The following is a 13,612-nucleotide window of genomic DNA, read 5'->3' as shown; positions in this document are numbered from 1 at the left end:
TAAAATGAGATTGCAATTTTGCCCACCACATCTAGAATAGCTTTCCATCACCATCCAAATCTCCGCAATATTCTTGTCAGACCTACGCTGCTCCTGCATCCATCTCCCTACCCTATGGCTCCTACCCCTGTGACTGACCCCACTGCAAGACTTGCCCTATGCACCTCCTACCACCACCTGTAACAGCCCTGTAACTGGCAAAACATAAACTATCAAAGGGAGAGCCACCTGTGAAACGACACGTCTTATACCAGCTGTTATGTAAACATTGTTCGGCCTTCTACATTGACATGACTACAACCAAATTACCAATCAAAGTGAATGGGCATAGGCAGAAGGTGTAAACTGCCAATTCACAATATCCTATTGCAGAGCATGCTCTACAAAATGCATTCGTAACCTCGGCACCTGTTTCACCACACGCACTATCTGGATTCTTCCCCCAGATACCAATTTCTCAGAATTCCACATGTGGGAACTAGCACTACAGCATGTCCTTGGTTTTCGCCACCCACTTGGTCTTAATTTGCTTTAATTTCTTCTGCCTCAGCATCTCTTCATTGTAATTACTCTGTGCTTCTCTCCATTTTAGTTTCCTACATCTTCCATTGTCTTTCCCGTCTATTTTTCACTGCCCCCCTCTCACCACTGTTACATACAATGCACTTAGCTTTTCACTCTTATTAACTCATGAATGATGTTTAAATAGCACTCTCTGTCTGCATATTACCCTGTCTTCCACCTTTAAGCTCTCATGTTTTCCAATCTTGTCTGATGCAGTCCCCAACAATTAGTCTTTCCTTCTCATCCCATATGGAAAGTTTTCCCTGACCTGAAATCTACCCCTTTTTCTAGACCTCTCCAGTCCTTTTCCTATACTCCTCTTCCTTCCCCTTCAATCCTTCTGCCTGAAGAAGGAGCCACTGGCTCCGAAAGCTTGCCAATTACAACCGTCCTTTATGCGTGTGTTTTGCCATGGCTTGGTGAGTAAATTTCTTATTTACTCTATTAAACAATTTGGATTACTATTACTGCTTCTTTTGTGCTAGCAGTCTCTGACACATACCTGGGATTTTGTGTTTGAATTCAGTAGCCACGTCTACGACTACTCTTCATGTTTAATGGACTCTAACTTTGAGGATGCTGTTTTAAAATGGTTTGAGGACAGTTTAGAAAGTATGTTGGATCAAATAGTGACACCAAAATCAAAACTGAACATAATACATCTACATCTACATCTACATTGATACTCCGCAAGCCACCCAACGGTGTGTGGCGGAGGGCAATTTACGTGCCACTGTCATTACCTCCCTTTCCTGTTCCAGTCGCGTATGGTTCGCGGGAAGAACAACTGTCTGAAAGCCTCCGTGCGCGCTCTAATCTCTCTAATTTTACATTCGTGATCTCCTCGAGAAGTATAAGTAGGGGGAAGCAATATATTCGATACCTCATCCAGAAACGCACCCTCTCGAAACCTGGCGAGCAAGCTACACCGCGATGCAGAGCGCCTCTCTTGCAGAGTCTGCCACTTGAGTTTATTAAACATCTCCGTAACGCTATCACGGTTACCAAATAACCCTGTGACGAAACGCGCCGCTCTTCTTTGGATCTTCTCTATCTCCTCCGTCAACCCGACCTGGTACGGATCCCACACTGATGAGCAATACTCAAGTATAGGTCGAACGAGTGTTTTGTAAGCCACCTCCTTTGTTGATGGACTACATTTTCTAAGCACTCTCCCAATGAATCTCAACCTGGTACCCGCCTTACCAACAATTAGTTTTATATGATCATTCCACTTCAAATCGTTCCGTACGCATACTCCCAGATATTTTACAGAAGTAACTGCTACCAGTGTTTGTTCCGCTATCATATAATCATACAATAAAGGATCCTTCTTTCTATGTATTCGCAATACATTACATTTGTCTATGTTAAGGGTCAGTTGCCACTCCCTGCACCAAGTGCCTATCCGCTGCAGATCTTCCTGTATTTCGCTACAATTTTCTAATGCAGCAACGTCTCTGTATACTACAGCATCATCCGCGAAAAGCCGCATGGAACTTCCGACACTATCTACTAAGTCATTTATATATATTGTGAAAAGCAATGGTCCCATAACACTCCCCTGTGGCACGCCAGAGGTTACTTTAACGTCTGTAGACGTCTCCCCATTGATAACAACATGTTGCGTTCTGTTTGCTAAAAACTCTTCAATCCAGCCACACAGCTGGTCTGATATTCCGTAGGCTCTTACTTTGTTTATCAGGCGACAGTGCGGAACTGTATCGAACACCTTCCGGAAGTCAAGGAAAATAGCATCTACCTGGGAGCCTGTATCTAATATTTTCTGGGTTTCATGAACAAATAAAGCGAGTTGGGTCTCACACGATCGCTGTTTCCGGAATCCATGTTGATTCCTACAGAGTAGATTCTGGGTTTCCAAAAACGACATGATACTCGAGCAAAAAACATGTTCTAAAATTCTACAACAGATCGACGTCAGAGATATAGGTCTATAGTTTTGCGCATCTGCTCGACGACCCTTCTTGAAGACTGGGACTACCTGTGCTCTTTTCCAATCATTTGGAACCTTCCGTTCCTCTAGAGACTTGCGGTACACGGCTGTTAGAAGGGGGGCAAGTTCTTTCGCGTACTCTGTGTAGAATCGAATTGGTATCCCGTCAGGTCCAGTGGACTTTCCTCTATTGAGTGATTCCAGTTGCTTTTCTATTCCTTGGACACTTATTTCGATGTCAATACAGCGTAACAATAGTGCGAAAGTGAAAATGAATTTATTTTTTGAATGAAGCAAGTGATCAAAGTGATGAGGACAGAAGTGTGGAAACTGAAATTTTAGCTAGAGGTTCTGCCAGAAATACATTGGGTCAAAACAAATATTGCTGCTCGTCGAAGCCTCTTCCAACAATGATCACTGGCATTAGTTTTCTACACGTTGGACATAAGTGCCGGAGTAAGTGCATTTGTACTTTATAATTCCTACAAAGACAATACTCAGGTGAACTGTTTTAATTGTTCAAGAAGCTTGTAAACTCGTTGGTGACACAACAGATAAAACGCAAGTCAACAAGCATCACGTACCCTGTGAACTTCTTGTATCCTTCACAGTGTTTTGGGTGTAGCAGAAATCAAGAGTAGAGGTTGTTGTAGAACAATCAGAAAAACACAAAACATGCTCCACCTGTGACCCAAAGAAGAAGAGGGAGACATCTTATATTTGGCAATGTTGCAAGAAGCCAATCTGACTTGAAGACTCTACAAAAATTTCCAGCGAGTGCTTGGAAAACCTCTGAGAAGGAAACTAAACACTTATGAAGTACTGGCGTAATTTCTGTATTTTTTAATGTTTTGTGGGAGTTTTTTATGTTTTTATTATTACATGAGTAATAAACAATATAAATATAGCAAAAAGTAAAATTTGGAGTGCAGGGTATTTGAGTTTTCATGGTATTGATATTATCATGCAATATTATGTTCATTTTGTGTAGTTTTCTGTATAAATGAATTTTTTCATGAAAATAAACTTTAAAATTTATTTGAATACATATTTTCTTTGTGGTATTAACATAACCTTTTAACTAAAATCTGAACTGTTGCACTGAAATTGCTGAATGTAATATTTATGGCTATTTAAATATAGCAATCACCCAGACTGCATCTGGGACAGTGTGTGAGCAAAAAATGACCTGGGAAGCTAAAAGTTAATCGCTTTGTCAACAGTATTTGGAGCAGTTGATTCAGGACATCCCCTGTTGTGTCAGTTACTTTGATGACTGTTTAATGGGCCATACCAGAGAGGAACATTTGCAAAACCTTCATTGGTTTTCCATCACCTCTTGGAGAATCGCCTTCATTGCAAGCCGGAAAAGTGCAGTTTTTCTTCCCAAGAGTTCATTTTTTGGAATACGTGCTTAGCAAAGATGGCCTTGTCTTGACAGACAAACACATCAAAGCCATCCTCAACCTGCTGGCACCCAAGAACCTGAAGGAACTCCAATCTTTCTTGGGTAAGATTCAGTTCATTCCTGGGGCTGCGCACATCTGCCCTCCTCTTATCTAGCGTCGACTGAAGGGTGTTAAGTTTGTCTGGTCTGTGGATTGTCAACAGGCTTTTCAGCCTCTCAAGCTGTGTTTATGCTCTGATCCTTGTCTGGCTTCTTTTATGTTGCATAAAGCTTTAACCCTGGTCTGTTACCTGTCCCAGTACAGATTTCGTGCAGTCCTGTTCCACTGGAACCAGACAGCACATCCTTACACAATGAAAATGCTTTCTACTGTGCTGCATAATTATTCATAGGTGGGAAAGGAAGCACTAGCTATTATTTTCAGAATCAAAAAGTTTCACATTTTCCTGTATGGACTGAGATTCCTTCTCATCACCAACCACAAGCTGCTGGTTTCCTTATTTGGCCCTTGTTCCAAGCAACCCAACAGGAATGCCCACTGACTGCATAGGTGGGCCCTATTTCTCAGTAACTATTGCTACAACATTCATTACTACTCCACAGCCCAGCATGCCAATGCTGACGTGCTGTCACAGCTACCACTGCGACCTGATCCACAGTTAAATTGGCAGAAAACTCTTGTGCTTGCATTGGATGATGCCTTGGAGTAAATCCTATCAGACTTTCCATTAACAGCAAGAGGGTTTGGAGCTGTCATGGCTACAGACACGCTTTTCCAGAAAATTGTTTCGGCAGTCCAAATGGACAGGCCGGAATGCATCTCTTTAAGTGTGGATCCGACATGGCATATGCACTTTCTCCTACGTGACTGTTTTAAAGTTGTCAGGGGGTCCTCGTACTTGCCACACAGGAGCAATCCTTTGAGTGGTTGTCCTGCTGGTGTTGAACTCACGCATACTTCACTTACTGCATGCATCAAACTTGGGTATGACTCTTATGAAGGCATTAGTGCAATGTCATATCTACTGGCCGGCAATCGATTGTGACATTGAATGTTTTAGCGTGTGCTTGCAGGCACTGTTTGCAGAACCAGGTTGCACTGTCATGCTGGGTTTCTCATTGGGCAGTCCTGGATCACCCTTGGGACAGGGTGCACTCAAATTTGCGGGTAGGAGACAAGGTACTACCAGAAGTAAAGCTGTGAGGAAGGGGTGTGAGTCGTGCTTGGGTAGCTCAGATGGTAGAGCACTTGCCCGTGAAAGGCAAAGGTCCCGTGTTCAAATCTCGGTCCAGCACACAGTTTTAATCTGCCAGGAAGTTTCATATCTGCGCACACTCCTTGCAGAGTGAAAATCTCATTCTGATTAAGGGACCCTGCTTCACAGCACTCCAAGCTCAATTTCACCCACAGACTCTGCTGATCGCCATCCCTGTGTCTGCTCTAAGCCCAGTCATTGTAATGTTGTATTATTCTGTTTTTGGTTTTCCCCTATTGTGGAATAAACTTGTTGACTACTCACACCTGCTGTTATACGTTATTCGCCATTAACAGACACAACAGTTATCACCCTGTGGGTTGACATTATTACCTCCAATGTGTTGACTCCACTCATTGGAACTGGGACACACAGTAAATTTGGTTATCTTGATTTCCTCTAATAGTGACTAAACTAGGTGAGTAAACTATGCATCCTACCACAACCAGCAATAACCAATCACTGTAATTCACGTTTTTCTTCCCAGCACTAGAATGAGTTGCAAAACTAATATATCGGGCATTGTTGCTAACTTTCATCATGAAGTACAGTTCAAATTCTGAGTAAATTTTACAAAATCTAGTAGATGATTACATTAACCACATAACCTATAAACATGTACAATGTATGCCAGTTAAAATGTAAAACAAAATTAAATTTTATGATGAAAGTGTTCCTAGCTATATTCATTTTTTAAAGCTTATATGTAGATTTTCCTATATAATGCAGAAGGTTTATTATCACCTGAGAACTACGAGTATTATACAGGAAGTAAAGTCAATCTGGATTTAATAAATTCAAGAAACATATTTTTATCACAAAAGAAATCACATACAAAACTGAAGCTTACTTCATTTCTCTACATTATCATATAAATTATTTAGGCACATCAAATTCCTACCATCAGATTTAGAATTTCCATGTCGTTATTAGCTGTCATTAGCCCATTAAGTCAGTTCCTCACAGTATTATTCACGTTGGCACAACTTCTGAAAGGTTCCCTGCCTGAGAACTGTTTGACTTTCATGAGAAGATGAAATTCATTAGGAGCAAGGTCCAAGCAAGGCAAGACTGTATGTTGGCTGATCCAAAATTTTGCACTGAAACTGTGTAGCAACTCTCTGGTTGCAACAAATATGAAAGTGTACACTGTTGTGAAGAAACACTATTTCATAAGAAAGCATTCCATGTCTATGGTTTTGAATTATGACAGTTTGGTTGTCATTGTTGTTGTGTTTGTTGTTGTTGATAATGTTATCATCATCATTTCAATAGTAGTCTGATGTATCTTGCTACTCTAGTGTATCTTTTTCAAGTCTTTACATATCTGGATAATTACTATGCTCTACATCCAGTTTAACCTGCTTAGTACTTTTTAGTTTTGGTCTTCCTCTACAATTTTTATTCTCTTACACTTCCCTCCCTTGCAATGTTACCTATTCCTTGATGCCTCAGTAATCTATCAAAATTACCCCTTCTTTTAGTAAAGCCGTGTCATGAAGCCCTTCTCTCCATGATGTGATTCAGAGTAGATTTCGTGGGTGTGTCTACATCAATCTGCATTCATTGTCATGTCTTCTGGCACGGTGTCCCATTGGATGCTGTTAACGAAGGTACAAGCATATAGAATAGTTCACATAAGTGTGAGTGGCTTGAAGACTTTTTAAGGTATGGAGCCCAGTATGTTGCCCACAACAGCGAGTCTTCGAGTCAGGAATGTCCCACAGAACTGTGATAGGACTGGTGTTGTTCTCTGTATACATGAATGATTTGGCGCAAAGGATGGGCAGCAATCCCAAGTGAGTGACTGTAGGAAGATACAAGATGACTTAGACTAAATTTCTAGTTGGTGTGGCAAATAGCATCTACCTCTAAATGTAAAAAATGCAAGTTAATGCAGATGAGTAAGAAAAATAAACGCATAATGTTTGGATAAGGCATTAGTAGTGTCCTCCTTGACACAATCCCATCATTTAAATATCTGAGCATAACATTGCAAAGTGATGTGAAATGGAACGAGCATGTGAAGACTGTGGCAGGGAAGGCAAACAGTCGACTTCGGTTTATCGTGAGAATTTTAGAGAAGTGTGGTTCACCTGTAAAGGAGATCACATACAGGATGCTAGTGTGACCTATTCTTGAGAACAGTTCGAGTGTTTGGGATCCGTACCAGGCAATTTAGTGGCAGACTGCTGCATTTGGCACCAGCAGGATTTTGTATTACACAGTTCATTTTATATAATCACAGATTGCACAGTAATATATGTTTTAACAGGCAGGCACAAAACAATAAGATATGATTTCAAGGGAACCATCTGACCTTGGTTAGAAGCCTGATATCAATCTATGCAGTGGGAATGCACAATAAATTTTTACTTCCTGGATTATCCTTGTATTTACTGAAGTTAGGATTTGTCACATTTCATACATGTTCTAGGGAGCAGCACTTAAGTCGTAGGTGGCACAAGTTAAAGTTTGTGCAAAGCTCTTTCCTAATTATTTGTCAGTAACAACTCAAATGAATCTCAGTTTTGCAGTACTGTTTTTAAGACCCTGTGCAGTCCATCCCAGGCATATTTATTAATCTTTCATATTCTTTTCTTCTAATCCTGTAATACAACTACAAGTGCATTCACATTTCTTTGAAATTATACAGTAAAAATATTTTTTATGTTTTATAGTAAAATAAGAACACTAAATTAATATTTCAAAATCACAGTACTGTGACTACAACAATAATGCTATTTTTTAATTTATCAATAATTGGCACTAATTAATTACAGTATCTATTCTGTAAATGAAGTTATTGGATACCTTATCAGTTTTCCACTGAAGTGGAAATTTCTGAATGTTCTAGCATCAGAACTCTCCATGATATCCCTTGCATAAAAATATCATTTTACTGTACACTATTATGCTTGCCACATTTCCAGGGGTTATTTTATCTTCTTTGTTCCAGTTAATAATAATATAGCAATGACATTTATTTTTATGCTCGTACAATGCCTTATTATTTTTTCAATGTTGTGTTATCACTTTATTTTTCATATTACTTATGTAATTGTTTCATTGTTTCACAATTTGTTTTCATCATGAGACAATACATTCAGTTGTGATGAGGAAGCAATTATTGTAGATCACAACGACTTTCACATAAGACTTGTGCCCCACAACAAGTAAATTACTCCTCTACACACACATACTGATGAACAATACTCATGAAGTGGTTGAATGAGTGATGTGTAAGACACTTCCTTCTTGGATAAGTTAAGTTTCCTTAAGATTCTTCCTATGAACCTGTCTGGCATTTGCTTTTCCTACTATTTGTTTTATTTGGTCATTCTACTTAAGGTCGCTATGAATATATTGATATTTTAGGTTAGATACTGTTTCCAGCAGTTTCTCATCAATCACTTGTGTATTCGTGCAGTAGTAGCTTACTTCTCCTATGTGTGCGCAATATGTCACATTCATTTACGTTCACGGTCAACTGCCAGAGTCTGCACCATTCATTAATCCTTTGCAGGTCATTATGCAAACTGATACTGTCTTCTGGCATACCTATTTTGTTACAGATAACTGCATCACCTGTGAACAATCTTGAAGAGCGTCCAATGCTATTTACCAGATCATTTATATATAATGTAAACAATAACTTTCCTACCACACTTCCACAGGATACTCCAGAAATTACCTTTACATCTGTCACCTTTCGTTCTGTTAAGACCGTCATGTTAAGTTCTACCTGCAAGGAAGGTCCAAATCCAGTGGCAAATCTGGTCCAATACTCGATAAGCGCATATTTTTTCAGTAAACAGCAGTGCATCACAGTGTCAAATGATTTCCTTAAGTCAAGAAACACAGCATCAACCCAAGAATCATTGTCTACAGTGCCATGGATCTTATGTAGGAACAGTGTGAGCTGAGTTTTGCAGGATCTTCCTGTTATATCCTAGCCAGTAATGCCACCCGAGCCCGCTGCCAAAAGGTTGGCAGCATCAAAGTCCGGACGCCGGCCGCATAAGCAGCGCCAGCGAGACAGGAAATCGCCGCAAGTCTGCGCGCGCCACCGCTGGCTTCTGGTTTCTTAAGCGCTGGAGTCGCGAGCGCTAGGACAGTTCTGTATTCGCCGCTCAGTTGTATACTCGCCACCAAATTGTGTACTTGCTAGTCAGTTGTGTGTTCATCACAGCAGAGTTGTTGTTTGTCGTCAGCCGACGTTGACCTAGCCGCTCCGACTCGAACTAGACAGATTTCTGTAGACACGGAGTTCACTACTGTGTTTCTGTATCTTCATTAATAAAGATAAGTACCGACTTTTATTTAATCAGAGTGTTTGGGTTTTCATCTTTCTGTTCACTGTTCCAGCGAGCCGGTCGGCCCGCTATTAAAAGTGTGGCGGTGACTTCGTAAGCCGTTTCTACAGCGAATTGTTTGTCGCTACGAACGCCGCCACAAAACTGGCGACGAGGGCTTCCAAACTCGTGTGCAGGGCTGGTTCAACTTGTTTCTGGTTATACTAATTATAGCGATAAAATTTTGGGGGCTGGTTTAATTTGTGTTCACTATGTCTGCCGAATTACAACAGTTGATCTTGTTACAGAGTCAGCAAATACAAAGTCTGGTGGAAGCGATCGCCAAACAAGCGGCTAATCCTCCAACACAAAAGGAACAAGCACAGGCAGCGCCACCTTTCCGTGCTTTTGATGCATCAAGAGAAGAATGGCGAGAATATTTCGCGCAGTTGCAGGCGCACATGACAGTCTACGAAATCACGGGTACTGAGCGGCAGCTTTATTTAATTTCCACTGCAGGCATGGAAGTCTATCGACTACTTTGTAAGTTGTTCCCGGAATCCAAGCCAGAAGCTTTAGACTATGACGTTGTTGTTAACAAGCTTGCTGAGTATTTCGAGTCGCGAGTTCATGTGGCAGCAGCCAGATTCAAGTTCTTCAGATTAAAGAAACTGCCACATCAATCTAATAAACAGTGGTTAACAGATTTACGGGGCCTCACCCGTCAGTGCCGATTTAATTGTGTGTGTGTGGAGCTTCCTACAGTGATGTCATGTTACGAGACGCTATTACTCAAAACATTGCAGATTCTCGTATTCGTGCTGCTATCTTAAAGTTGCCTGACCCGTCATTAGAGACTGTGATGAACATCATTGAAGCCCAAGATACTTTTGACTATGCTGAGTGTGAGTTAGATCATCCACGTATTTCTCAAATTGCCTGTGCTAAGCAAGTTATGTCACGCCCGCGGCCCCACCGGCAGAGTCAGACTGTAAACACTAGCCGGCCGCGTCATGTTAAACACATTCGTCAGCCGCGTGTGCAAAATGATAGAGTTGAGTCTTGCCCTAAGTGTGTTCTAGCTCATCCTCGTGAACGTTGCCCGTTAAGAAACGCGGTTTGTCACTTTTGTCAAAGGAAAGGACACATCCAGACTGTTTGTTTCTAGTGCTACCCAGCCCATGGATATTCATGTTCTTCAAAGCCAGCCCGCCCAGAAGGTCGCGTTTAAAGACTCTTCCACGGTTCGTGTGGGTAATAAACTTGTTCGCAATAAGCCACCCACCCAGCCCTCTGCTATGCGACCCAAGCATTATTCAACCGCTGTAAAACGTAATGTACAGACTGCAAGTGAAGCGGGAGTTGTTGTTCCACCCGCCCAACCCACGAGTTGTCGTAAGCAGCGAACACACGCTAAACGCGCTGATTTTGTGTCTTCCGCCTCCACTGCACCGATCCAGAGACAGTGTAATAAACTATTTGTGAAGCTACGCATCCAGGATAAGACCTTCAATTTTCAATTAGACACTGGTGCGTCTGTGACTCTCATAAATAGTGCTACGTATGCGGCTATCGGCCGCCCTAAACTTTCAGCGGCAAAACATTCTTTGGCTACTTATAGTGGAGAACAAATTCCTGTGTTAGGTGTATGTAGCATGCCAGCCACATTCCGTGGCAATACAAAAACAGTTTCATTCACAGTGCTCCGCGCTACAGACAGTGTAAACATTTTCGGATTAGACTGTTTTGACTTGTTTGGCCTGTCTATCCAAGACAATGTGTTGCAAAGTAATTCTGTTGTTGTTCCTCAAGACAGCATAACCGATTTGTGTAAACGATACAGTGACATATTTAAAGACGAACTAGGTTGTGCTGCGATTTGCCGCTCATATTAAGTTAAAAGATAATGCTCAGCCTCGATTTTTTTGTGCTCATCCAGTGCCTCACGCCCTCCGGGCACCTGTAGCAGATGAACTTCGTCGTTGGCAAAACAACGGTGTTATTCAACCCGTTTCAGCGAGCCAGTGGGCTTCTCCCTTAGTTATTATAAAGAAACCGTCTGGCAAGTTACGTTTGTGTGCTGATTTTAAGTCGACAGTTAATCCTCAGACTGTCATTGATTCTTTTCCTTTGCCTAGACCGGACGAGCTGATGGATAAGTTAGGGGAAGTTCGTTTCTTTTCCAAAATTGATCTCCGTGAAGCATATTTGCAATTGCCCCTCGACGAGCAATCACAACAGTATTTTGTCATAAACACGTCGTTGGGGTTGCCGCCACAAAACTCCCCCCCCCCCCCTCCCCCCTCCCCCAATGTTGATTTTTGTAGAGGAAATTTTCATTCTCCAAAAATGTTTAATTCTTGAGCAAAAAATATGTTTCATAATTTTATAACAAATTGACATCAATGATATAAGTGTACAACTGTGTGATCTGTCCTGTGGTCTCTTCTTGAAAATGGGAAGATATGCACTTTTTTCCAGTCACTAGGTACCCTTCGTTGCTCCAGCAATCCACAATCTTCTGCTGCTAGAAAGGGAGCAAGTTCTTTCGCATAATCTTTCTAAAATCTTATAGGTATCTCATCTGCTCCTGTTGCCTTTCCACTACTATATGACTGTAGTTGCTTTTCTGTTCCACGACCAGTTTTCTCATTACCTACCATTTCGATGTTCGTATGATGATTGAAAGAAGCGACTACATTACAATCTTCTATGGTGAAAGCCTTCTCTATGTTATCTTCTGTTTCTGTGCCAGAATGGTCTGTAAGTGAATGAATAAATGATTTTGAACCACTTACTGATTTTACATAAGACCAAAACCTCTTAGGATGTTTCCTCACATTGGCTGACAATATTTTACTTTCAGAATCATTTAATGGTTCTCCCATTGCTTTCCTTACACTCATTATCACTTCATTCAGCCTTTGTATGTCAGCTAGGTTTTGACTTGTTTTGAATCTGAGAGGAAACTCTCTTTGTTTATGGAGCAGTTTTCTAACACAGCTACGGTGGGTCTTTCTCATTTCTTAAGACCTTGATCAGAACATATTTCTCTAAGGCATACTGAATGATGTTTTCAAATTTTTCCATCTGTGCTCATCATCTATGTCCTCATCACTGAATATTTGATTCTGAACTACTCAGATACTCTGCAATTTGTATCCTGTTGTTCATGCTAAGCACACCTTTCTTAATATTAATTGTAAAATCTACAGACACAGTTGGTATCACAGCTTTATGATCTCAGATACCTTCCTCCACATTAACTAATTTATTATGTTCAGGTCTGTGTGTTGCTAGAAGGTCTAACACATTACCTAACTTTCCACTCAAATCAATTTTTGGGGAAAAGTATGTGATTCTACACCCTAGATATTACAGAGTTCTTTACTGAAGTAAATGTGCCACCACCACTTGCGACTAAAGTATCCTTATGATAAACATTCCAATCTGAACTTAGGATTTTGTTGCCATTCAGTTTCGGTTTCAATGAGCTTTCTGTTCCTCATATTATCTGGGCACTATAACCTTCAATAAGCAATACTAATTCTAGGACCTGTTCTTGGATGCTCCTGCAGTTTACTAATACTCCCTTTGTCAGAAAAATTCCAGGACATGTTTAAAAAAATCTCCGCTAATTTCAATTTGCCGCCGCTCGTACCTCACCTGTCATTCAACAACATCTTTGCCTCTGTACTTCCACCTCGACTGACATATCTGCCCAATTTACTGGAAGGTGTACACGATCAAAGGCAGAGCCACGTGTGAAAGCATCCACGTGATTTACCAACTGACATGCCTACACTGTGAAGCCTTCTTTGTGGGAATGACCAGCAACAAACTGTCCATTCGCATGAACGGACACAGGCAGACAGTGTTTGTTGGTAATGAGGATCACCCTGTGGCTTGGTGCACAGCCAGCACATCTTGGCACAGTGTTATACCGTCCGGGTTATTGGATACTTCCCACTGACACCAACCTATCAGAACTCCGGAGATGGAAACTTGCCCTTCAACATATTCTCTCTTCCCGTTACCCACCAGGCCTCAACCTCCGCTAATTTCAAGTTGCCGCCGCTCGTACCTCACCTGTCATTCAAAAATATATAGAAAATTGAACATACCAAGTAATGAT

At 41.2% G+C, this 13,612-nt stretch overlaps 1 protein-coding gene across 1 annotated transcript in view; it reads right to left on the bottom strand.

Moving 5' to 3' along the window:
• Positions 1–13,612, bottom strand: part of LOC124595869 (brefeldin A-inhibited guanine nucleotide-exchange protein 3) — a 306,469-nt gene that overhangs the window by 178,323 nt on the left and 114,534 nt on the right. The gene's annotated exons all lie outside the window — the stretch shown is intronic.

The sequence above is a fragment of the Schistocerca americana genome, chromosome 2, assembly GCF_021461395.2.
Source record: "Schistocerca americana isolate TAMUIC-IGC-003095 chromosome 2, iqSchAmer2.1, whole genome shotgun sequence".
NCBI lineage: Eukaryota > Metazoa > Arthropoda > Insecta > Orthoptera > Acrididae > Schistocerca > Schistocerca americana.
The sequence above is the reverse complement of the archived record's forward strand: the minus strand, read 5'-3'. Positions and strand labels throughout refer to the sequence as shown.